At 44.0% G+C, this 25439-nt stretch overlaps 1 protein-coding gene across 1 annotated transcript in view; it reads right to left on the bottom strand.

The window, feature by feature from the left end:
• C2H6orf58 (chromosome 2 C6orf58 homolog) overlaps positions 1-21145 on the bottom strand; it is a 142584-nt gene extending 121439 nt beyond the window's left edge. Inside the window, exon 1 of the mRNA XM_077289411.1 lies at positions 20767-21145. The gene's annotated coding sequence lies outside the window, so the exon portion shown is untranslated. The remainder of the gene's footprint in view (positions 1-20766) is intronic.
• Between the last annotated feature and the right edge of the window lie 4294 nt (positions 21146-25439).

Below are 25439 nucleotides of genomic sequence, written 5' to 3' on the forward strand. Positions count from 1 at the left end.
CTATGTAGTGTTTTTCCACAATTTAGCTGGATACGGGTGGAAAGCCACTAATAGGAATTATTTGAAAAAATGTGCAGCGGGCTGCACTATTTGCAAAAAAGGACAATAGAATGGATAGAACTGTAGGAGTCAGTGAACCACCCTGAGCTGGATACAACCAGCTGTGGCTGCACACAGACTACAGGGCGAGCTGCACTCACACAGAGACCGTGCAGACAGCCGTAAACGGCGCTGCAAGGCCCCAAAAACCTCCTCTACGTTATCCTATGTAGTGTTTTTCCACAATTTAGCTGGATACGGGTGGAAAGCCACTAATAGGAATTATTTCAAAAAATGTGCAGCGAGCTGCACTATTTGCAAAAAAGGACAATGGAATGGATAGAACTGTATGAGTCAGTGAACCACCCTGAGCTGGATGCAACTGGCTGTGGCTGCACACAGACTACAGGGCGAGCTGCACTCACACGGAGACCGTGCAGACCAGACAGCCGTAAACGGCGCTGCAAGGCCCCAAAAACCTCCTCTACGTTATCCTATGTAGTGTTTTTCCACAATTTAGCTGGATACGGGTGGAAAGCCACTAATAGGAATTATTTGAAAAAATGTGCAGCGGGCTGCACTATTTGCAAAAAAGGACAATAGAATGGATAGAACTGTAGGAGTCAGTGAACCACCCTGAGCTGGATACAACCAGCTGTGGCTGCACACAGACTACAGGGCGAGCTGCACTCACACAGAGACCATGCAGACAGCCGTAAACGGCGCTGCAAGGCCCCAAAAACCTCCTCTACGTTATCCTATGTAGTGTTTTTCCACAATTTAGCTGGATACGGGTGGAAAGCCACTAATAGGAATTATTTGAAAAAATGTGCAGTGGGCTGCACTATTTGCAAAAAAGGACAATGGAATGGATAGAACTGTATGAGTCAGTGAACCACCCTGAGCTGGATACAACCGGCTGTGGCTGCACACAGACTGCAGGGCGAGCTGCACTCACACGGAGACCGTGCAGACAGCCGTAAACGGCGCTGCAAGGCCCCAAAAACCTCCTCTACGTTATCCTATGTAGTGTTTTTCCACAATTTAGCTGGATACGGGTGGAAAGCCACTAATAGGAATTATTTCAAAAAATGTGCAGCGAGCTGCACTATTTGCAAAAAAGGACAATGGAATGGATAGAACTGTATGAGTCAGTGAACCACCCTGAGCTGGATGCAACTGGCTGTGGCTGCACACAGACTACAGGGCGAGCTGCACTCACACGGAGACCGTGCAGACCAGACAGCCGTAAACGGCGCTGCAAGGCCCCAAAAACCTCCTCTACGTTATCCTATGTAGTGTTTTTCCACAATTTAGCTGGATACGGGTGGAAAGCCACTAATAGGAATTATTTGAAAAAATGTGCAGTGGGCTGCACTATTTGCAAAAAAGGACAATGGAATGGATAGAACTGTATGAGTCAGTGAACCACCCTGAGCTGGATACAACCGGCTGTGGCTGCACACAGACTACAGGGCGAGCTGCACTCACACGGAGACCATGCAGACAGCCGTAAACGGCGCTGCAAGGCCCCAAAAACCTCCTCTACGTTATCCTATGTAGTGTTTTTCCACAATTTAGCTGGATACGGGTGGAAAGCCACTAATAGGAATTATTTCAAAAAATGTGCAGCGGGCTGCACTATTTGCAAAAAAGGACAATAGAATGGATAGAACTGTATGAGTCAGTGAACCACCCTGAGCTGGATACAACCAGCTGTGGCTGCACACAGACTACAGGGCGAGCTGCACTCACACGGAGACCGTGCAGACAGCCGTAAACGGCGCTGCAAGGCCCCAAAAACCTCCTCTACGTTATCCTATGTAGTGTTTTTCCACAATTTAGCTGGATACGGGTGGAAAGCCACTAATAGGAATTATTTGAAAAAAATGTGCAGCGGGCTGCACTATTTGCAAAAAAGGACAATGGAATGGATAGAACTGTATGAGTCAGTGAACCACCCTGAGCTGGATACAACCGGCTGTGGCTGCACACAGACTACAGGGCGAGCTGCACTCACACGGAGACTGTGCAGACAGCCGTAAACGGCGCTGCAAGGCCCCAAAAACCTCCTCTACGTTATCCTATGTAGTGTTTTTCCACAATTTAGCTGGATACGGGTGGAAAGCCACTAATAGGAATTATTTGAAAAAATGTGCAGCGGGCTGCACTATTTGCAAAAAAGGACAATGGAATGGATAGAACTGTATGAGTCAGTGAACCACCCTGAGCTGGATACAACCAGCTGTGGCTGCACACAGACTACAGGGCGAGCTGCACTCACACGGAGACTGTGCAGACAGCCGTAAACGGCGCTGCAAGGCCCCAAAAACCTCCTATACGTTATCCTATGTAGTGTTTTTCCACAATTTAGCTGGATACGGGTGGAAAGCCACTAATAGGAATTATTTGAAAAAATGTGCAGCAGCCTGCACTATTTGCAAAAAAGGACAATGGAATGGATAGAACTGTATGAGTCAGTGAACCACCCTGAGCTGGATACAACCAGCTATGGCTGCACACAGACTACAGAGTGGGCTGCACTCACTCACACACACACACACAGAGACCTTGCAGATCGCTGTGAAAACAGCGCTGCAAGGCAAAAGCAAGGTGAACACACAGCGGTTGCTAAATTAGCCTGGGAAAAGCACAAAGAAGCAAATCGCTATCTCAACTGGCCCTCAGTCAGAACACAGCGTCCTATGCCTAACTGAACTCACAGCAGAGTGAGCCCAAAATGGCGCCAGCGACTTTTAAACTGCAGCATGACATCATTTCAGCAGCCAATCACAGCCTTGCCAGTAGTTTCATGCCCACCATGCTGAACAGGATGTGCCCACACTTGTAATCAGTCCTCATTGGCTGAATTCGTGCTGTTTGAATTGAGAACTTCCGATTCCGGTATCCGATATGCGGCAAGTATCGGATCTCGGTATCGGAATTCCGATACCGCAAATATCGGCCGATACCCGATACTTGCAGTATCGGAATGCTCAACACTAGTATTTACCAAATTAGATCTGCGGGTGCTTATAACCTGATTCGCATCCGTGAGGGGGACGAATGGAAGACGGCTTTTAACACAGGGATGGGCACTATGAATATCTGGTGTTGCCCTTCGGGCTCTGTAATGCCCCAGCCGTTTTCCAAGACTTTGTTAACTATATCTTCCGGGATACGCTCTCCACCTCGGTCGTAGTCTATCTGGATGATATTGTTATCTTCTCTCCAGATATTGACTCCCACCGGAGAGATGTTTGCAGAGTCTTCGACCTCTTTCGGGCAAATTCCCTCTATGCAAGGTTGGAGAAATGTATGTTTGAGCAGAAGTCTTTACCTTTCCTGGGCTATATCATCTCCACCCAGGGATTGGCTATGGATCCTGCCAAACTACAGGCTGTGATGGACTGGCAAGAACCCCATTCTCTTAAAGCGGTGCAGCGCTTTATGGGGTTCATTAATTACTATCGCCAGTTCATTCCCCACTTCTCAACTTTGGTAGCTCCCTTGGTAGCCCTCACCAAGAAGGGTGCAAATCCCAAATTGTGTTCTGAAGAGGTCTCCAAGGCTTTCACTTCTATTAAGTCTAATTTTGCTAGCACTCCCATCCTACATCATCCCGATGTTGATAAGCCATTTATATTGGAGGTGGATGCCTCATCCGTTGGTGCTGGAGTAGTCCTCTTCCAAAAGGATGCTCAAGGTCGGAAGCATCCTTGCTTCTTCTTCTCCAAGACCTTCACACCAGCGGAGAGGAATTATTCCATCGGGGACAAGGAGTTGCTAGCAATGAAGTTGGCCTTCTCGGAGTGGAGACATCTTTCGGAGGGGGCTCGCTTTCCCTTCCAAGTCTTCACTGACCACAAAAATTTGGTGTACTTACAAACAGCCCAGCGGCTAAATTCTCGTCAGGCCAGATGGTCCTTGTTCTTCTTCCGGTTCCACTTCACCCTCCATTATCTCTCTGGGGAGAAGAACATTCATGCTGATGCTCTCTCTCACTCCGTTGTGTCTTCTGAGGAAAAGGAAGGGGAGCCTCGGCTTATTGTCCCTTCTGAGAGCCTGAGAACCGTAGCTCCGGTTTCGCTAGAGTTAGTGCCTCCAGGCAAGACTTTTGTACCTACTAATTTGCGACTGGAGGTTCTCTCTTGGGCTCATTCGTCCAGGGTGGGTGGACATTTTGGGACAAAGAGGACATCTGAGCTGCTGGCGAGGACATACTGGTGGCCCATATGGTCTGTGACGTTGGAGATTATATTCGGGCATGTGTCTCCTGCGCCAAAAATAAGTCTCCTCAACAATGGCCAGCTGGGTTACTTCATCCCTTGCCGGTGGCAGACAGGCCCTGGGAGATGGTCGGGATGGACTTTGTGGTGGGCTTACCCAAGTCTCGTGGCTGCACCATCATTTGGGTTATCACCGACCATTTTTCTAAAATGGTGCACTTGGTGCCGCTTCCACAGCTACCTTCTGCATGGGCCTTGGCAGCGTTGTTTATAAAACACATCTTCCGCCTACATGGTATGCCAGACAAAATTGTCAATGACCGGGGTCCCCAGTTTGTGTCTCGGTTCTGGAGAGAGCATTTTCGTCTTCTCAGCATTGAGTTGAATCTATCTTCTGCATATCATCCCGACACGACAGGGCCAACCAGACTTTGGTCACATATCTGCGACATTTTGTCTCAGCCAGGCAGGATGACTGGGCATCCTTGCTATCGTGGGCGGAGTTTGCGCTGAACAACGCCGTAGCTGACTCCACTGGACAGACCCCATTCCTCCTTAACTATGGTCAGCATCCGCGGGTTCCTGTGCCTATGCCCGTGTCTTCCGCCGACTCCAGGGTGGCAGACTGGGCTGTGGAGGCACGGGACGTTTGGGACTGCACTCAGGATGCCATTCGGGCCTCCAAGGAATGAATGAGGTCCTCTGCAGATGCACATCGGCGCCCCGCTCTGACCTTTGCTCCTGGCGACTTAGTGTGCCTCTCCGCCTGTAACATCAGGCTGAAAGTTGAGTCCACTAAGTTTGCACCTCGCTACTTGGGTGCCTTCAAGGTCCTTGAACAGGTTAACCCTGTGGTCTACCATCTGGCCCTTCCACCACGCCTGGGTATCACGACACCTTTCATGTGTCCCTCTTGAAGCCCGTATACATGTCCCGGTTTTCCGAGTCATCTGCCAGGACATCGAGTTCGTCTACGGACGATTACGAAGTGAACGCTATTTTGGGGTGCAAGGTGGTACATGGCAAAAAATTTTATTTGGTGGACTGGAAGGGTTATGGTCCTGAGAGCCTGCTGAGCACATTCAGGCTCCGCAGCTCATTGCTGCCTTCGAGCGTAGCGAGGTCCAAGGAGGGGGGGACGCTGGGAGGGGGGGTAAAGTTAGGGGTTGAGTTCCCGCCTCTGCACAGGGGGAATCTTGAGGCATCTCCGCTGCGGTCTCCCATTCTTCTCCTGCCGCAGTGGAGCCTGCTCAGCGGAGGCGTCGGTCCTAGCGTCTCGCTCAGTCTGACACTGTGCAAAAAGTTACTGCTGCCTTTCCAGCTTCTGCCATTGTAGCCAGTACTGGTCAACGGTGAGCAGATGTCTTTGGGACTAAGTCCTACTTTTCCCCTTCTGAGTATACCCAGGGTAATATCTCTCATTGGAGATCAAGGGTCACATGCTCAGGTGCTGCAGTGTTGTGAATTCCGTTCTCGGACTCCCTCCTGTGGTCATGAATGGTACTTTGGTTAGTTCTGCTCTTGGACTCCCTCTGGTGGCCTTGAGCGGAACTGCTGGTCACTGAGGTTGGTTTTGTCAGCTGCTCTCGTTTATTGCTATGCTGGCTTCCCTATTTAACTCCACTCAGATCGTTACTTCATGCCAGCTGCCAATGTTCAGTATTGGTTCAGATCTCTCTTGGACTTCTCTGAGGACCTGTCTACTTCAGCAGAAGCTAAGTCTTTGCTAGTTCATTTGTTGTTACTGCTTCCTGAATATATTTCTAAGTACTGCTAATTTCTAGTCCAGCCTGCTATCATGATATTCCCTTGCTAGCTGGAAGCTCTGGGGTGCAGAGTGGCACCTCCACACCGTGAGTTGGTGTGGGGAGTCTTTTTGCTTACTCTGCTGTTGTGAAATTGGATTTTGGGCTCCCCCGGTGGCCACTGGTGGAATTGAACTTGTGTGCATCATCCCCTCTGTTCACCTGTTCCCATCAGGATGTGGGAGTCGCTATTTAACCTTGCTCCTCTGTCACTTCCATGCCGGTCAACATTGTAATCAGAAGCCTTTCTGTGCATGTTCCTGCTACCAGACAACTTCCAGCTAAGTCGGACTTTTGTCCTTGTTTGTTTTTTGCATTTTGTTCCAGTTCACAGCTGCAGTTTCGTTTCTGTGTCTGGAAAGCTCTTGTGATCTGAAATTGCCACTCTGATGTTATGAGTTAATACTAGAGTCTTAAAGTAATTTCAGGATGGTGTATTGATAGGGTTTTTAGCTGACCATGAAAGTACTCTTTCTGTCTTCCTGCTATCTAGTAAGCGGACCTCGATTTTGCTAAACCTATTTTCATACTACGTTTGTCATTTTCATCTTAAATCACCGCCAATATATGTGGGGGCCTCTGTCTGCCTTTCGGGGAAATTTCTCTAGAGGTGAGCCAGGACTATATTTTCCTCTGCCAGGATTAGTTAGTCCTCCGGCCGGCGCTGGGCGTCTAGGGATAAAACGCAGGCTACGCTACCCGGCTACTGTTAGTTGTGCGGCAGGTTTAGTTCATGGTCAGTTTAAGTTTCCATCCTTCCAAGAGCTAGTTCCTATGTATGCTGGGCTATGTTCTCTTGCCATTGAGAACCATAACAGTTTGACCGGCCCGCAAAGGGTTAAATTAATTGGCAGAGAAAGGAGAGAAAAAAGAAGTCTGCTGAAAATTTTTTTTTTTTTTTCCTTCAGTTCTGAGTGTGCTTTCAATTGAATCACTTGCAAGTCTGCCTATATTGCAGCCTTCCTCTCTCTCTCTCCTTCTAATCCTGGAATGGCTCTGTGTTCACCTGTTTAAAATGGATATTCAGAGTTTAGCTGCAGGTTTGAATAATCTCACCACGAAAGTTCAAAATTTACAAGATTTTGTTGTTCATGTTCCTATATCTGAACCTAGAATTCCTTTGCCTGAATTTTTCTCGGGGAATAGATCTTGCTTTCAAAATTTCAAAAATAATTGCAAGTTGTTTTTGTCCCTGAAATCTCGCTCTGCTGGAGATCCTGCTCAGCAGGTCAGGATTGTGATTTCCTTGCTCCGGGGCGACCCTCAAGATTGGGCTTTTGCATTGGCTCCAGGGGATCCTGCGTTGCTCAATGTGGATGCGTTTTTTCTGGCCTTGGGGTTGCTTTATGAGGAACCTCATTTAGAGCTTCAGGCGGAAAAAGCCTTGATGTCCCTATCTCAGGGGCAAGATGAAGTTGAAATATACTGCCAAAAATTCCGTAAATGGTCTGTGCTTACTCAGTGGAATGAGTGCGCCCTGGCGGCGAATTTCAGAGAGGGTCTCTCTGATGCCGTTAAGGATGTTATGGTGGGGTTCCCTGTGCCTGCGGGTCTGAATGAGTCCATGACAATGGCTATCCAGATCGATAGACGTCTGCGGGAGCGCAAACCTGTGCACCATTTGGCGGTGTCTACTGAGAAGACGCCAGAGAATATGCAATGTGATAGAATTCTGTCCAGAAGCGAACGGCAGAATTTTAGACGAAAAAATGGGTTGTGCTTTTATTGTGGTGATTCAACTCATGTTATATCAGCATGCTCTAAGCGTACTAAGAAGCTTGATAAGTCAGTTTCAATTGGCACTTTTCAGTCTAAGTTTATTCTATCTGTGACCCTGATTTGTTCTTTATCATCTATTACCGCGGATGCCTATGTCGACTCTGGCACCGCTTTGAGTCTTATGGATTGGTCCTTTGCCAAACGCTGTGGGTATGATTTAGAGCCTCTTGAAACTCCTATACCTCTGAAGGGGATTGACTCCACCCCATTGGCTAGTAATAAACCACAATACTGGACACAAGTAACTATGCGAATTAATCCGGATCATCAGGAGATTATTCGCTTTCTTGTGCTGTATAATCTACATGATGTGTTGGTGCTTGGATTGCCATGGCTGCAATCTCATAACCCAGTCCTCGACTGGAACGCTATGTCTGTGTTAAGCTGGGGATGTAAGGGGATGCATGGGGACGTACCTTTGGTTTCCATTTCGTCATCTATTCCCTCTGAGATTCCTGAATTCTTGTCTGACTATCGTGACGTTTTTGAAGAACCTAAGCTTGGTTCATTACCTCCGCACCGGGAGTGCGATTGTGCCATAGATTTGATTCCGGGTAGTAAATACCCTAAGGGTCGTTTATTTAATCTGTCTGTGCCTGAACATGCTGCTATGCGAGAATATATAAAGGAGTCCTTGGAAAAGGGACATATTCGTCCTTCGTCATCTCCCTTAGGAGCCGGTTTTTTCTTTGTGTCTAAGAAAGATGGCTCTTTGAGGCCGTGTATTGATTATCGGCTTTTGAATAAAATCACTGTTAAATATCAATATCCGTTGCCACTGCTGACTGATTTGTTTGCTCGCATAAAGGGGGCCAAGTGGTTCTCTAAGATAGATCTCCGTGGGGCGTATAATTTGGTGCGAATTAAGCAGGGGGATGAGTGGAAAACCGCATTTAATACGCCCGAGGGCCACTTTGAGTATTTGGTGATGCCTTTTGGCCTTTCAAATGCCCCTTCAGTCTTTCAGTCCTTTATGCATGACATTTTCCGTGATTATTTGGATAAATTTATGATCGTGTATCTGGATGATATTCTGATTTTTTCGGATGACTGGGACTCTCATGTCCAGCAGGTCAGGAGGGTTTTTCAGGTTTTGCGGTCTAATTCCTTGTGTGTGAAGGGTTCTAAGTGCGTTTTTGGGGTTCAAAAGATTTCCTTCTTGGGATACATTTTTTCCCCTTCTTCCATCGAGATGGATCCTGTCAAGGTTCGGGCTATTTGTGATTGGACGCAACCCTCTTCTCTTAAGAGTCTTCAGAAATTTTTGGGCTTTGCTAACTTTTATCGTCGATTTATTGCTGGTTTTTCTGATGTTGTTAAACCATTGACTGATTTGACTAAGAAGGGTGCTGATGTTGCTGATTGGTCCCCTGCTGCTGTGGAGGCCTTTCGGGAGCTTAAGCGCCGCTTTTCTTCCGCCCCTGTGTTGCGTCAGCCTGATGTTGCTCTTCCTTTTCAGGTTGAGGTCGACGCTTCTGAAATCGGAGCTGGGGCGGTTTTGTCGCAAAGAAGTTCCGACTGCTCCGTGATGAAACCTTGTGCTTTTTTTTCTCGTAAATTTTCGCCCGCCGAGCGGAATTATGATATTGGGAATCGGGAGCTTTTGGCCATGAAGTGGGCTTTTGAGGAGTGGCGTCATTGGCTTGAGGGGGCTAGACATCAGGTGGTGGTATTGACCGACCACAAAAATTTAATTTATCTTGAGTCCGCCAGACGCCTGAATCCTAGACAGGCGCGCTGGTCGTTGTTTTTCTCTCGGTTTAATTTTGTGGTGTTATACCTACCGGGTTCTAAGAATGTTAAGGCTGATGCCCTTTCTAGGAGTTTTGAGCCTGACTCCCCTGGTAATTCTGAACCTACAGGTATCCTTAAGGATGGAGTGATATTGTCTGCCGTTTCTCCAGACCTGCGGCGGGCCTTGCAGGATTTTCAGGCGGATAGACCTGATCGTTGCCCACCTGGTAGACTGTTTGTTCCTGATGATTGGACCAGTAAAGTCATTTCTGAGGTTCATTCTTCTGCGTTGGCAGGTCGTCCTGGAATCTTTGGTACCAGGGATTTGGTGGCAAGGTCCTTCTGGTGGCCTTCCCTGTCACGAGATGTACGAGGCTTTGTGCAGTCTTGTGACGTTTGTGCTCGGGCCAAGCCTTGTTGTTCTCGGGCTAGTGGATTGTTGTTGCCCTTGCCTATCCCGAAGAGGCCTTGGACGCACATCTCGATGGATTTTATTTCGGATCTTCCTGTTTCTCAGAAGATGTCTGTCATCTGGGTGGTGTGTGACCGTTTCTCTAAGATGGTCCATTTGGTTCCCCTGCCTAAGTTGCCTTCTTCTTCCGAGTTGGTTCCTCTGTTTTTTCAAAATGTGGTTCGTTTGCATGGTATTCCGGAGAATATCGTTTCTGACAGAGGAACCCAATTCGTGTCTAGATTTTGGCGGGCATTCTGTGCTAGGATGGGCATAGATTTGTCTTTCTCGTCTGCTTTCCATCCTCAGACTAATGGCCAGACCGAGCGGACGAATCAGACTTTGGAGACATATTTGAGGTGTTTTGTGTCTGCAGATCAGGATGATTGGGTTGCTTTTTTGCCTTTAGCGGAGTTTGCCCTCAATAATCGGGCCAGCTCTGCCACCTTGGTGTCTCCTTTTTTCTGTAATTCGGGGTTTCATCCTCGATTTTCCTCCGGTCAGGTGGAATCTTCGGATTGTCCTGGAGTGGATGCTGTGGTGGAGAGGTTGCATCAGATTTGGGGGCAGGTGGTGGACAATTTGAAGTTGTCCCAGGAGAAGACTCAGCTTTTTGCCAACCGCCGGCGTCGGGTTGGTCCTCGGCTTTGTGTCGGGGACTTGGTGTGGTTGTCTTCTCGTTTTGTCCCTATGAGGGTTTCTTCTCCTAAGTTTAAGCCTCGGTTCATCGGCCCGTACAAGATATTGGAGATTCTTAACCCTGTGTCCTTCCGTTTGGACCTCCCTGCATCTTTTTCTATTCATAATGTTTTTCATCGGTCATTGTTGCGCAGGTATGAGGTACCGGTTGTGCCTTCCGTTGAGCCTCCTGCTCCGGTGTTGGTTGAGGGCGAGTTGGAGTACGTTGTGGAAAAAATCTTGGACTCCCGTGTTTCCAGACGGAAACTCCAGTATCTGGTCAAATGGAAGGGATACGGTCAGGAGGATAATTCTTGGGTGACTGCGTCTGATGTTCATGCCTCCGATCTGGTCCGTGCCTTTCATAGGGCTCATCCTGATCGCCCTGGTGGTTCTGGTGAGGGTTCGGTGCCCCCTCCTTGAGGGGGGGGTACTGTTGTGAAATTGGATTTTGGGCTCCCCCGGTGGCCACTGGTGGAATTGAACTTGTGTGCATCATCCCCTCTGTTCACCTGTTCCCATCAGGATGTGGGAGTCGCTATTTAACCTTGCTCCTCTGTCACTTCCATGCCGGTCAACATTGTAATCAGAAGCCTTTCTGTGCATGTTCCTGCTACCAGACAACTTCCAGCTAAGTCGGACTTTTGTCCTTGTTTGTTTTTTGCATTTTGTTCCAGTTCACAGCTGCAGTTTCGTTTCTGTGTCTGGAAAGCTCTTGTGATCTGAAATTGCCACTCTGATGTTATGAGTTAATACTAGAGTCTTAAAGTAATTTCAGGATGGTGTATTGATAGGGTTTTTAGCTGACCATGAAAGTACTCTTTCTGTCTTCCTGCTATCTAGTAAGCGGACCTCGATTTTGCTAAACCTATTTTCATACTACGTTTGTCATTTTCATCTTAAATCACCGCCAATATATGTGGGGGCCTCTGTCTGCCTTTCGGGGAAATTTCTCTAGAGGTGAGCCAGGACTATATTTTCCTCTGCCAGGATTAGTTAGTCCTCCGGCCGGCGCTGGGCGTCTAGGGATAAAACGCAGGCTACGCTACCCGGCTACTGTTAGTTGTGCGGCAGGTTTAGTTCATGGTCAGTTTAAGTTTCCATCCTTCCAAGAGCTAGTTCCTATGTATGCTGGGCTATGTTCTCTTGCCATTGAGAACCATAACACTCTGCGTGGTTTTTGTAGTCTTTTGTGCTGACCGCATATTTTCCTTTTCTATCCTTTGACTATTTAGTGAAGTCTGGCCTCCTTTGCTAAAACCTGTTTCATTCCTGTGTTTGTGACTTTCCTCTTAACTCACAGTCAATATATGTGGGGGGCTGCCTTTACCTTTGGGGAATTTCTCTGAGGCAAGGTTAGGCTTCTATTTCTATCTTTAGGGGTAGTTAGCTCTTAGGCTGTGAAGAGGCGTCTAGGGAGAGTTAGGTACGCTCCACGGCTATTTTTAGTGTGTGTGATAGGAGTAGAGTTTGCGGTCAGCAGAGTTCCCACTTTCCCAGAGCTTGTTCCGATTACTAGTTTACTCATCAGGTCATTCCGGGTGCTCCTAACCACCAGGTCCATAACACTGCAGCAACTCCCATTGGTCCTCTAGGAAGGTCCTGAAGTTGCTCAAGTTCTGTGGCAGCCTCCTTTTGGTCCTTCTGGGAAGGTCCTGTAGTTGCTGCAGCTATAAAAGGTTCGCATGACCGCACGGCCATGCGCTAGTATCAATCTATGCTATGTGCTTTGCGCCAGCGTGGTCTTGTTTATGTATTTAGGGCCCCAGCTGAAATAAGCCCCTAGAATACCAGGACCTCTGGTGAGGAGTTTTGTGTGTATGTATTCAGGGTCCCGGCTGAAATAAGCCCTAGAATCCCGGCACCTCCGGTGAGGAGTTTGTGTGTGTGCAAGACCACTGACTGCTATCAGCTCTGCAGTTAGCTGTGTACTCCTGTGAGTCTAAGGCTACTTTCAAACTATCATCGGGCTCGGCCCGTCGCGGTGCGTCGGGCCGAGGTTCCCGACGCTAGTGTTGTCTCCGCCGCACAACGGGGGCAGCGGATGCATTTTTCCAGCGGAAGTTCCGGCCGCGCATGCGCGGTTGGAAAAAGCGAACCATCGTGAGCAAAAAACGTTACATGTAGCGTTTTTTGGTCCTGACGGTCCGCCACAACACGGCACAACCGTCGCACGACGGTTGCGACGTGTGTCAATCCGTCGCAATACATCGCTTAATGTAAGTCTATGGGGAAAAAACGCATCCTGCAAGCACTTTTGCAGGATGCGTTTTTTCGGCAAAACGACGCATTGTGGCGGATTGCAGTTAACGCTAGTGTGAAAGTAGCCTAACAGGGCACAGTGCTTTCTTTTATCAGCGACTCAGTGAAGTAACAGGGTTCGCTTATGCTGTCATATAGTGCCATTTACAAGTAGCAGGTTCCTCCTGCACGGTGGACCCCAGGCTGCGAACGCACCAATAACTTCATCTATTTACTCGGTGCGTAGCCCTAACACATGCCTGCGCATATTTGAAGGATTTTTGACACTTCAAAAAATGAAATATGTTGTGTTCGCTGGACCTCGCCGTACACGAGAAACAATGCATGCGTACGCAGATGCATGTGAACTGATGCAAATGCATGTCCCTGCGTACGCCATGTTAAAGATAGGTACGCATGACTCATGTGGATCTGTGCGGATGATACACTGCGCACAGAGACGCAAATGTGAAACCACCCTATGATATTTATCTATAAGTCTGGTCTTTGCAAACTCTAGTGTAATGTCTGCTTCAGGTCTTGTCTCTAGTGCATTTATCAGAGCAGTATATGAATCTGGTAAACTGCACACAAATATTGTTGCTATATGGCTTTCCTTAATGTCTTCACCCACTGATCTCAGCTGTGTTACCACCTCCATCAAGGAGTTTATATGCAGCTGCATGTCTTTCTTTGTACTTAAGCTAATCTTGTGAAGTTTTCTTAGCAGGAATAGTTTGTGATTTAAACTGGATCTTTCATGTAGTTTTGTCAATGCTTCCCACATTCCCTTTGCTGTATTCTCATTCCTTATGTGGATTAACTGATGATCCTACACTAATAAGCTGATAGTATCTCTTGCTTGTCTGATTTTCTTATCCCATGTCTGATTACTATCATTGGGTCTGTCTGTAGTGATTACCCCCCATAAATCATCTGTAGACAATAACATCTCCACTTTGAACTTCCATAAGTGATAGTTCTCATTGTTCAGCTTAGCTACTGTGAGTCTCAGGTCTGAACTGCTGCTCATCTTTAACATATTAGGCCATGTGCACACGTTCAGGATTTTTAGCGTTTTTTTCGCGTTTTTTCGCTATAAAAACGTGATAAAAACGCGAAAAAAACGCTAACCTATGCCTCCTATTATTTACAGTGTATTCCACATTTTTTGTGCAAATGTTGCGATTTTTTCCGCGAAAAAATTGCATAGCGGAAAAAAAAGCAACATGTTCATTAAAAATGCGGAATTGCAGGGATTCCGCACACCTAGGGGTCCATTGATCTGCTTACTTCCCGCACGGGGCTGTGCACACCATGCGGGAAGTAAGCAGATTATGTGCGGTTGGTACCCAGGGTGGAGGAGAGGAGAATCTCCTCCACGCACTGGGCACCATATAAGTGGTCAAAAAATAAGAATTAAAATAAAAAATAGGCCTATACTCACCCTCGATGTCCCGCGTAGTGTTCCCGCCTCCACTGCACGCTGCCGTTCGGTTCCTGTAGCTGATGTGCGGCGAAGGACCTCGCCGATGACGTCACTGTCCTGTGATTGGTCGTGAGCGGTCATGTGACCGCTCACGTGACCGTGACGTCACGCTAGGTCCTGTGCGCACAGACCAGCTATAGGAAGACGAACGGATGCCGCTGATGAGATGTCTGGGTGAGTATAAGCATTTTTTTATTTTTTTTATTATTTTTAAACATTCTATCTTTTACTATAGATGCTGCATAAGCTGCATCTATAGTAAAAAGTTGGTCACACTTGTCAAACAGTATGTTTGACAAGTGTGACCAACTTGTCAGTCAGTTTTCCAAGCGATGCTACAGATCGCTTGGAAAACTTTAGCATTCTGCAAGCTAATTACGCTTGCAGAATGCTAAAAAAACGCGAAAAAAACGGAAAAAAAACACAAAAAAAAAAATGCGGATTTCTTGCAGAAAATTTCCGGTTTTCTTCAGGAAATTTCTGCAAGAAATCCTGAACGTGTGCACATACCCTTAGTCTTACTTGTTTGGAGATAATTGCTCTGAAGTATTCTTTTGCATTCCCCAAGTCCTTATTGTCTTTTATACTGGGCCCATAACCTGTTGCATAGTTTGGTTGAAGAAGAAACTTGTGAGAGTAGATTATATGGGGTGATTCAACTTTTATCTACACAGAACATGAGGTACATGCATCAGCTTCTTAATACGGCATAACAGGAAGTCTAAAGGACCCTTTACCAGAGAGAAAGTGAAACCAAAGTGCAACAAGTATATGCATTACATTCAACTAAGCATATAACAGTAACAACATCGCTATCTACTGTCAGGAAAGTGTAAACTCCTCCAGCACACAAAATAAGTCTGTATCTGTTGCATATATGCCTACATATCCAACGACAAGTCTCCCCAACGTTATTCTTCTCTCCTGGGTTACTGTCACATCTGTTTCTTACTAACTGCACTCCAAGATGGCCCCCAGCAACTCTCTGTCATCCTTCAGGTTTTCCAATTGTCGCTGGGGGCGGCTCAAACTGGTTATCTCCCTTTGTGCCAACTGACATACAGGTGACAATCGTATGAATCTGCAAACCACTGCCATCTATTGGCTAAAACACCAATAACATCTTTTATGATTACACAGGCAATGACATCTACTAAAACAGCTTTAGAAGGGTTGTGGAGTGGGAATCTTCAACCCCCCCTCACACATCTATGAAGAACGTATTGTGCATTCACACAAAATTGACTTTAAAACTGAGTTCAGATTTTAATGTAGAACTTCATTCAACTGCAAACCCATTATGATTATGACCTTGAATTATATGAGTTTACGAATTGTAGAGCAAATGGAGAACAAGATAATGTTCGGATGCTGTATTCAAACATCTATTATGAAGAAACTGCACAAATTCTATTGCGTGGCATGCCCTTATTTTACACACACCTTAAACCTTTCTGGGACACGAATAAGCATTTAGTACTGGAAAAAAGCAACATTTTAGTTTTAAAATTAATTTATCATTATGCCCCTGACATGCCAAAACAGTAGGAACCCCAACAAGTGTCCTAATTTTTGAAACTAAACCTCTCAAAGGATTCCTCTAAGAGTATAGTGAGCATTTTAAAAACACAGGTATTTCATAGAATTGTATAACATTAGGCTGTGAAAATGAAAAATTAAATTTTTCCCACAAAAATGTTTTTTTAAACCCAAGGCTTTTAATTTTCAAAGGTGCTAATAGGGGAAAATATGTTATGCATAATGTTGATCAAATAGCTTCGGATAAGCACTTATCCCAATAGCTATAGTGCTTACCGAATAGCTGCCTCGGGAACCTGGATACCTGGAGCGCTCCCGATAATCAGCTGTTTGGCACCGCAACAAACAGGCTCTCCATGCATGTGTTGTGACTGTCACACAGCCGCGACACATGCAGCTGCGGCGCTGAACAGCTGATTATCCGGAGCGCTCCAGATATCCAGGTTACCGAGGCAGCTATTCGGTACATGCTATAGCTATTCGGATAAGCTCTTATCTGTAGCTATTCGATCAACACTAGTTACGCAATTTCTTCTGAGTATGACATTACCCCATATGTGATCAGAAATTACTTTTCAGGCAAAGTGAAGAGCTCAGAAGAGAAGGAGCGCTATATTGAAGTGCAGATTTGCCTAGAATATTTAGTGGGTGCCATATAACATTGGCAGAGCCTTTGAAGTGTCAGAACAGCAGAATCCCCTATAAGTGGCACAGTTTTACAAATCACAATTCTCAATTAATTGATCTAGGGGTGCAGTGAGCATGTTGAGCACACATGTGCCTCAAAGAATTTTATACAATTGAGCGGTAAAGAAAAAATTATTTAGGTTTTTACTACTAAAATGTTGTTTTAGCCTCAGATTTTACATTTTCACAAGGTAAAAAGGTAAAAATTAAAGCATAATTTGTTACACAATTTCTCATGATTGTGGCTATTACAGTACTGTTTGGCTACGTAGCGAGACTCGGGAGAGAATGCACACTATTTGACTTTTGGAGTGCAGATTTTCTTAGAATAGTTTGCAGACTCCATATACAAAGCCCTTACTTACCAGAGGAGCAAAAACCTCCCTCATTTGACCCCACTTTGGAAATTACTCCTCTCTGGGAATTCATCTACAGGTCTAGTGATGATTTTGACTCCTTGGATATTTTCAAGAAACAAGCAGGAAGGAATGTTGCAAAGTGAAAATGCAAATATCCCATTTTAGTGCCTGTATATTGTAGTGACCATTAAATTATAGTGCCCACACATTGTGTCCAGCTCATGCTTCTGGAGACACACAACCAATAATTTATGTGGGCTCTCCTCGCTATAGTAATTCCAAAAATGTGGACAGTAACTGTGGGTTAGGCACATTGTTGGGCTCAGAAGGGAGGGCGGATTTGGGACCGCAGAATTTGCTCTATTTCTTTTGGTGGGAACCATGTCACTTTTCCAGAGGCTTTGTGCTATGTGGAAACCCCTATATTTCTATAAACAAATGATGGACCTAAGTGGGAACTTGTTTTTTATGGGTTAAGTAGAAGCTTTTATTAGTGGCATTTTATGGTTACAAAACATCTTGGATGACTTCACATTTATCCTGTGCTCTACACTGAGCACTTACATCAGTGTTTCTATCTAATTTGGCAAAATACATGATTTAGATGAGGGATCCATTCACTAGTGAATCAATAGAGTTACTCTGGAATCTGTGTGGCTTCTGTTCTGTGATATCTGGAAACTTTGGATGACCGCACTTTAAAGCATGCCTAAAAAGAAGGGCATTGTCAGAGGATAGGCAAGACAGAGTCCAAAGTATTTTCATCTGCTTCATTATATTGAATCTTTAGTCTGAATCACATATTTCATAGATTTACATGGAAACCCCCTAGTAAGCACTCAGCATAGATCGCCAGATAAATGCGTGTCGAGCCTTACTGCAATCTTTTGGGAGGCACAATAAACAAATCAACAGCAGGTCAAAAATAGGTTTTATTTATTTTTTATACCATTTTTCATTCAGTATAAGTGATTAGACAATTTTATTCTTTGGGTTGGTTCAATTACAGCGATACTACATTTATATATATTTTATTACGTTTGGCTGCAATCAAACACAAAAAAGATTTTGCATCGCCATATTTTGATGGCTATAATTTTTCCATATTTCTGCCAACAGTCATGTGAGGGCTTGTGTTTTGCGGGACGAGTTTACGTTTTTATTGGTACCATTTTCGGTCATATGCAATTTTTTAATCACTTTCTATGGCGATTTTTGGGTTGCAGAATTAACAAAAGACAGAAATTCATGAATTGTTTTGGGGGTTATTTCTTTGCTGCTCACTGTGTGGTGAAAGTGATAAGACAGCTTTATTCTTCTGGTAAGTACGATTACAGAGATACCACATTTATATTTTTTTTATGTTTTGCTGCTTTTACACAATAAAAACTATTTTATAGAAAAAAATGTATTTTTCATAGCTGTATTCTGAGAGCTTTATCTTTTCCTTTTTCCGTTGATAAACCTGTATGGCTGATTTTGCAGGACAAGATAACAATTTCAGCTATAACATTTTTCTTAACATTTGTTCTCTTTTTATTCCACTTTGTTTCATGGGTATGATGAAAAAGCATGGTCTTTTGCCATGATATTTACAGTGTTCACTGAAGGGGTTAAGTTGTGTGACATCAGATCGTTCCAGATACAGCATTACCAAACATGCATACTTTATTAGTTTATTTTTTGTTTTTACATAAATATGTGTATTTTTAGATCTTTATTGTGTTTTTGTTTTCTGTTTTTAATTTTGATTTTTTTCCATAATTTTTTCTGCTTTTTTACATAGACCCTCTATGGGACCTTAACTTTCATTAGTCTGATCAATGCAATGAGACCTGTCAGATTACACTGGATCTCACAGGCCCCTGTACCTAGCACATCAGGATGTCATTGTTTGACCTCCAGGTGCCATGGCAACAATGTGCTTCCCATGATTTCATCACAGCGGTTCCAATGGGGTAGAAGAGGAAGCCCACTCCCTCTCACAAACTTTTAAATGCTGTGATTGCTATTTATCGTGGCATCTGGAGGTATAATCAGCCAGGGGTGATGTGGGCACTGGCACTGGCTGTAACTGCAGAAGCATGGCTGTCAGCTGACCCAAGCTCCCCACGGTGATCCTGCAGGGTAGTGCTAATATTTCAGCACCTCTTGCAGATCACATACTGTGATCAGTCAGTCAGATTGACTGACTGACTACTGCGATCAGAGAGCGGGGACTAGTCAAATGGGTCCCTGCATCTCTTCCCTGCTGACCAATGGCAGTGACCGCTGCCAGTACAGAGCTGTCACTGTGTGTTTACTGTGTGTTTTCACACAGTGGTAGTTTAAATACATGATGGGTATAGCATGTCATGATGCGGGAACTGATACGTACTCATGACGTACTATGCCGTCATGCAACATTTAAGGGTTAAAGGGGTACTCTGGGGAGATAAAAAAATTGTACTGTCTCTGCCCTCATAAACTAAAAAGATGAGCTACCCAATGTAGTTCTATTATCTTTATAATGCTTGTATTTCAGTGTGACAGGAGCTGCTCTTCACTGCTTCCCCCTCCCATCTGGGACATTAAATCACACAGCAGTATGAAGCACCTCACTCTTAGTAACAGAGGGTCCAGAAAGAGATGGGTGTAGGGAATGTGGACTGCTCCCTGCTACTAGCAGTTAGCCCTCTAATAATGTCTCCCAGCCTGCAGCCTGAAATGAAGGGGCGTGGCCTGTCCCTAGCTGTTACCTGACAGTCCCCTGATAATGTCTTCATGTCTGCAGTCCAAAGTGAGGGGGCATGGCCTGCACTGTGCTTGTAGCCCTGCAGAGACGTAGACAATAACCCCTGGCTGCTACTTGAAGCTGGGGGAAAGCCACATCCCTAACACCCCCCTCACCTCGGACTGCAGACAAGGAGACATTATTAGGAGGTTGGCGGCTACTAGCATGAAGCAGGCCACGCCCCCACCATCTCCCATCTTTTTGGACTGGTTGTTACAGGTCATTATGTTTACACACAATGAAAAATGCCCATACAGCTTCACACTGCTGTGCGGATGCATAATATATGCGTTTTTAATTAGTTTTTATAGCGTTTTTATCACGAAAAAAACGCGAAAAAAACCTGAACGTGTGCACATACCCTTATAGTTTAGAAGGGCAGGCACAGTACAACTTTTTTTTATCACCCTGAAGTACTCTTTTATAGGGAACCTGAGAGGAGATTGGAACTGTCCAAACGACAGGCGGCATGAATCAGTCTAGCCTGTCCCTCAGCCTACTTTTAAAAGTATGGATTCTCTGAAAAGCTGCAGTGTTTCGGAGTAAAACATAAAGCATTTTATTCATGCTGCACATGGCTCGGGAAGCATGATTCCACTTTTAGGCTCTCTTTAATCTACTGGATACTTACCAAGCACACAAAATCTGGATGAGACATTCTAGAAACTGCAACATATTAGAGTAAGTTCTATAAAATCTGAAATTCATTTAAAATCATTTAAACTTCATATTTAAACCAAAATAAAAATGTGCCTCACATTGTTATATAGATAATAGTCATATTTCTAGGTTAAATCTGAATTTTATAAGATAATTAATTGAAGAGTTTGAATTCATTCCACGTAAAGTATTATATAAAGTCACACAATGCTATAAAGGTACACCAAATGACAACACCTTCATATCCCAACGCGTATGTAGAATTTTAGAATCTCAATAGCCCTGTGATATGGATTACATTACCTGTATGATACTGCCATCCATGTTGCAGAGCCAATCCCCAAAGTAGGTTCCTTTTGTTACCTGTCTCTTTCATATCCAAGTATGGTGCAGTGGCAGATAACATTATTTTATACAGTGCCATCCTTTGGAGATAATCCCAGGGATCGATAACAACTTTGCCATTGTGATAGCTAATATCAGTCAGGTTCTCAGGAACAAGTTCCCACATGGGTGGATAGTGCTCATCGTTACTGAACACGTCAGGACTGGCACTGCCTAATGCCACTTCTGGCCACAGAAACAATAGCATAATCATCTCATGGAATATGGTCATGATCGATGAGACATGTAACTAATACGCTGTGTTTGTCGCCTTCTAAGGCCTGGATCACGGAGATCTGATTTGAAAATTTGTTGCTTTCCCGCATACTGTTGACAGTAAATCAGACTTTGTACACGTAATCACCTTGTATCCAAATATTAACTTTTTTAAAGAATTATTTACAAATCCAATTTCCCTATCTCTGTTTGCTGGCTTATTAATGATGACCTTGACTGCAGGGAAATGTACTATATATATTTGTTCTAAGAGTACATCTTCCTATCCTGCAGCAGATATAATACATCTATGAAGAACTTATTGTGCATTCACACAAAATTGACATTAAAACTGAGTTCAGATTTAAGGTAGAACTTCATTCAACTGCAAACCCATTATGATTATAACCTTGAAATATATGAGTTTACGAAGTGTAGAACAAATGGAGAACAGGATAATGCTCGGATGCTGTATTCAAACATCTGTTGATGATGAAACTGCACAAATTCCATTGCGTGACATGCCCTTATTTTACACACACCTTAAACCTTTCTGGGACACGAATATCCATTTAGTACTGGATAAAAAGCAACATTTTAGATTTACAATTAGTTTATGATTATGTTGGAATCTTTTTGAGTATTCCCTAACACAATTCAATTATCTGAATCATTAATGGAAATTATTAGGGTCATAGATGTGCAAACGACAAATAATAGCCTGTAAATTCATTTTCCACTTTGATTTTGAGCATCATTCCAACTCCAGACCTTTGTGGGATATTAGTTGTGATTTACGTTGATAATTTTTATATTTTATTGTTCTCAAAATATTCCATTATGTAATGAATAAATATTTACAACTGGAATATTTCATTCAGTGATATCTAGGATGTGGGATTTTAATGTTCCGTTTATTTTTTTGAGCAGTGCACATGGCCATGTAGGTCTTTAAAATGCAAGGTAATTAATACCTGTATCTGCCCGCAAATTGCTGCTCCAGCACTGAGAAATGCTGTCCTTGGTGGGGCATCGATGGTAAGTGCATCAGTACTCTTTATTACTCCCTGCTGCTCTCCTGATGGGTTAGGTGTTTGGCCGGCAAGAAGTAGAGCTCTACATAAATAAAAGGAGGGTGGTGCTGGGCAGGAGTAATGAATAAGATAATGATGCAATGCTCCCAATGCACTTCCAGCCTCATTAGAATTTACATCGAGAACTGGATTTATCAGCACTGGAACACTGTTTTGGAGCCATACAGGTTTTCATTTTGTGTCATCTACAGGTACATGGCAATGTATTCTATCGGAGAGTAAAAATTTGATGACAGATTCCCTTCGAGAAAAGGGCATCTGAAAATTTTGTTCATACACTATTCCAGTTAACAAGTTCCCCACTATTCAGTGATGCCAAAAGTTCTCAAGGTTGACTCTAGACTACAGCAACTTCAAGTGCATCAGCACTATACCCCACCTTGGACAACATCTGCAAAGAGTTTGTATGTTCTCTCCGTGTTTGCATGGGTTTCCTCCGGGCACTCCGGTTTCCTCCCACATTCCAAAGACATACTGATAGGGAATTTAGATTGTGAGCCCCATCGGGTACAGCGATGATAATGTGTACAAACTGTAAAGCGCTGCGTAATATGTTAGCGCTATATAAAAATAAAGATTATTATTATTATTATACCCAACAGTGGCATTCTGTTATGCTTGCATCCAGACTGCTTAGCGCGAGCATGGATTGTAGTCCCACTGTGCTATGGACCGAAGAGAGCATGGAGCGGCGTTACTAAGGTTTATACGGCTGCTGAGCCCTTAATGAGATATGAAGGTGCTGGTGGAAATGACTGCTACACAGGCAGGTTTGTGTAGGACCCAGTTCAAACAGGACAGAAGGAGCGGCTTCAGGGGCAACTTGGTCTCTGGCAGGGGGGTACTGGGCCGCAAGTGCGGACAAACAGGGAATCGCCAATGCAAATAGACAGAGAATCGCAGATGCTGACAGGCAAGACAGGAGGGGTTAGGGGGTTTCCACTGTTTAGGGACATCAGGGGCTCTCCAAGCGTGACATGGCATCCGATCTCAATTCCAGCCAATTCTGCGTTGCTAAATTCAAACAGTGCTCCATCCCTTCCGAGCTCTGCTGTGCACCCAAACAGTAATTTAACCCAACATATAGGGTATCAGCGTACTCGGGACAAATTGGACAACAACTTTTGGGGTCCTAGTTCTCCTATTACCCTTGTGAAAATAAAAAATTGAGGGCAAAAATATCATTTTTACGGCTCTACGTTATAATCTTCTGTGAAGCACTTGGGGGTTCAGAGTGCTCACCACACATCTAGATAAGTTCCATAGAAGGTCTAGTTTCCAAAATTTTGTCAAAATTGTGTCACTTCTGAGGGGTTTCCACTGTTTAGGCACATCAGGGGCTCTCCAAACGCGACATGGCATCTGATCTCAATTCCAGCCAATTTAGTTTGAAAAACTCAAACGGCCCTCCTTCCCTTCCAAGCTCTGTTTTGCGCCCAAACAGTGGTTCCCGCCCACTTATGGGGTATCAGCGTACTCAGAACAAATTGGACAACAACATTTGGAGTCCAATTTCACCTTTTACTCTTGGTTAAAAAAAATTGGATCTGAAGTACATTTTTTGTGAAAAAAGTTAAATGTACATTTTTTTTAAGCATTCCACAAATTCCTATGTAGCACCTGAAGGGTTAATAAACTTCTTGAATGTTGTTTTAAGCACCTTGAGGGGTGCAGTTTTTAGAATGGTGTCACTTTTGGTAATTTTCTATCATATAGACCCCCTAAAGTGACTTCAAATGTGATGTGGTCCCTAAAAGAAAAATGGTGTTGCAAAAATGATAAATTGCTGGTCAACTTTTAACCCTTATAACTTCCTAACAAAAAAAATTTGGGTTCCAAAATTGTGCTGATGTAAAGCAGAAATATGGGAAATGTTACTTATTAAGTATCTTGTGTGACATATCTCTTGTTATTTAAGGGCATGAAGATTCAAAGTTGTAAAATTGCAAAATTTTTGCCAAATTTCCATTTTTTCACAAACAAACGCAAGTCGTAGCAAAGAAATTTTACCACTAACGTGAAGTAAAATATGTCATGAGAAAACAGTGACAGTATCACCAGGATCCATGGAAATGTTCCAGGGTTATTACCTCATAAAGGGACAATGGTCAGAATTGTAAAAATTGGCCTGGTCGATAACGTGCAAACCACCCTTGGGGGTTAAGGGGGTTAATGATCTATCCTAAAAATAGGCCATCAATGATAAAGTCCCAGACAAGCCTTCAATACAATTGACAATTTCTTTGATGGCTGCAATGCCAAAATTATACATTAAAATGAATTTATATCAAGTCTGTTATTAAACAAAATCCACTATAGCAAGACCAGTTTTACCAATAATATTACTATGTCAGTACCACCCTGCGATAACCAGAGATTACCAGCATACAGAGTGCATGAGTGACTGAATAATACCGCTATAACAAGCAAAATAATGCTGCCACATCATGACAATATTTTACCATTGAATATTTACACTAAAGGCAATTATATAAAAACTCCCACGCCCTTCATCTTTCCTTGTTCCGACAACAAGCAGTTTAGTCCTCTTCAAACTTTTCTAAGAGCAGGTGGAGCAATGCAATAACCTCATTGCTCCAGCTGCATTCGGAAACTGACATCATACATTGCTGCCATAGATCTGTGATAGCCTGAATCTTGAATAATTGTTAGTGGCACTCTCCTCTGAAATACTTTTCAAATGGATGTGTATGCTCAGAAGTACCTCCAGTTGAAACCATCAATGGCCACCAATCGGACCGCCTTCTGTAATTGCCCGGATGTGGTTGTATTTCCTGCAACTGGTATGCCCTGCTTCAGGATCAATTTAGGATTTGTTGTAGAGGCCTTATCAGCTCAGGATCAAAGAGGATAGCATATAGGCTAGTGATATGTTGGTAAGGGTATGTTCACACAGAGGTTTTTTATGTACGTGTTGATGGTGAGTGCACTTCAAAATTCCACTTTGAAACCCACGTCAAAAAACTTAGTGTGCACATTTCTAAATAGTTTGAAGCATAAAAATAAAACTTTATCTTAAGTATCATTTTAGGTACATGTTAAGCTCCTCAATGGAAGTGTGCTATCATACGGACAGATTTCAATAGGTATAGTTAAGTGTAAACTCAAAGACAAAGTGTATCATTTTGAAATTCTATTTTCTTCTTCTCTTGATACTGTTTTTCCTTTCATTCCCAACAGAAAATATATCTGTGTCAAGAAATATAATCAATATCAAAACATTACCAAATTGAAAAGCAGTGATGAAAAGCAGAGTGAAAA

Source organism: Ranitomeya variabilis, chromosome 2, assembly GCF_051348905.1.
Source record: "Ranitomeya variabilis isolate aRanVar5 chromosome 2, aRanVar5.hap1, whole genome shotgun sequence".
Taxonomy (NCBI): Eukaryota; Metazoa; Chordata; class Amphibia; order Anura; family Dendrobatidae; genus Ranitomeya; species Ranitomeya variabilis.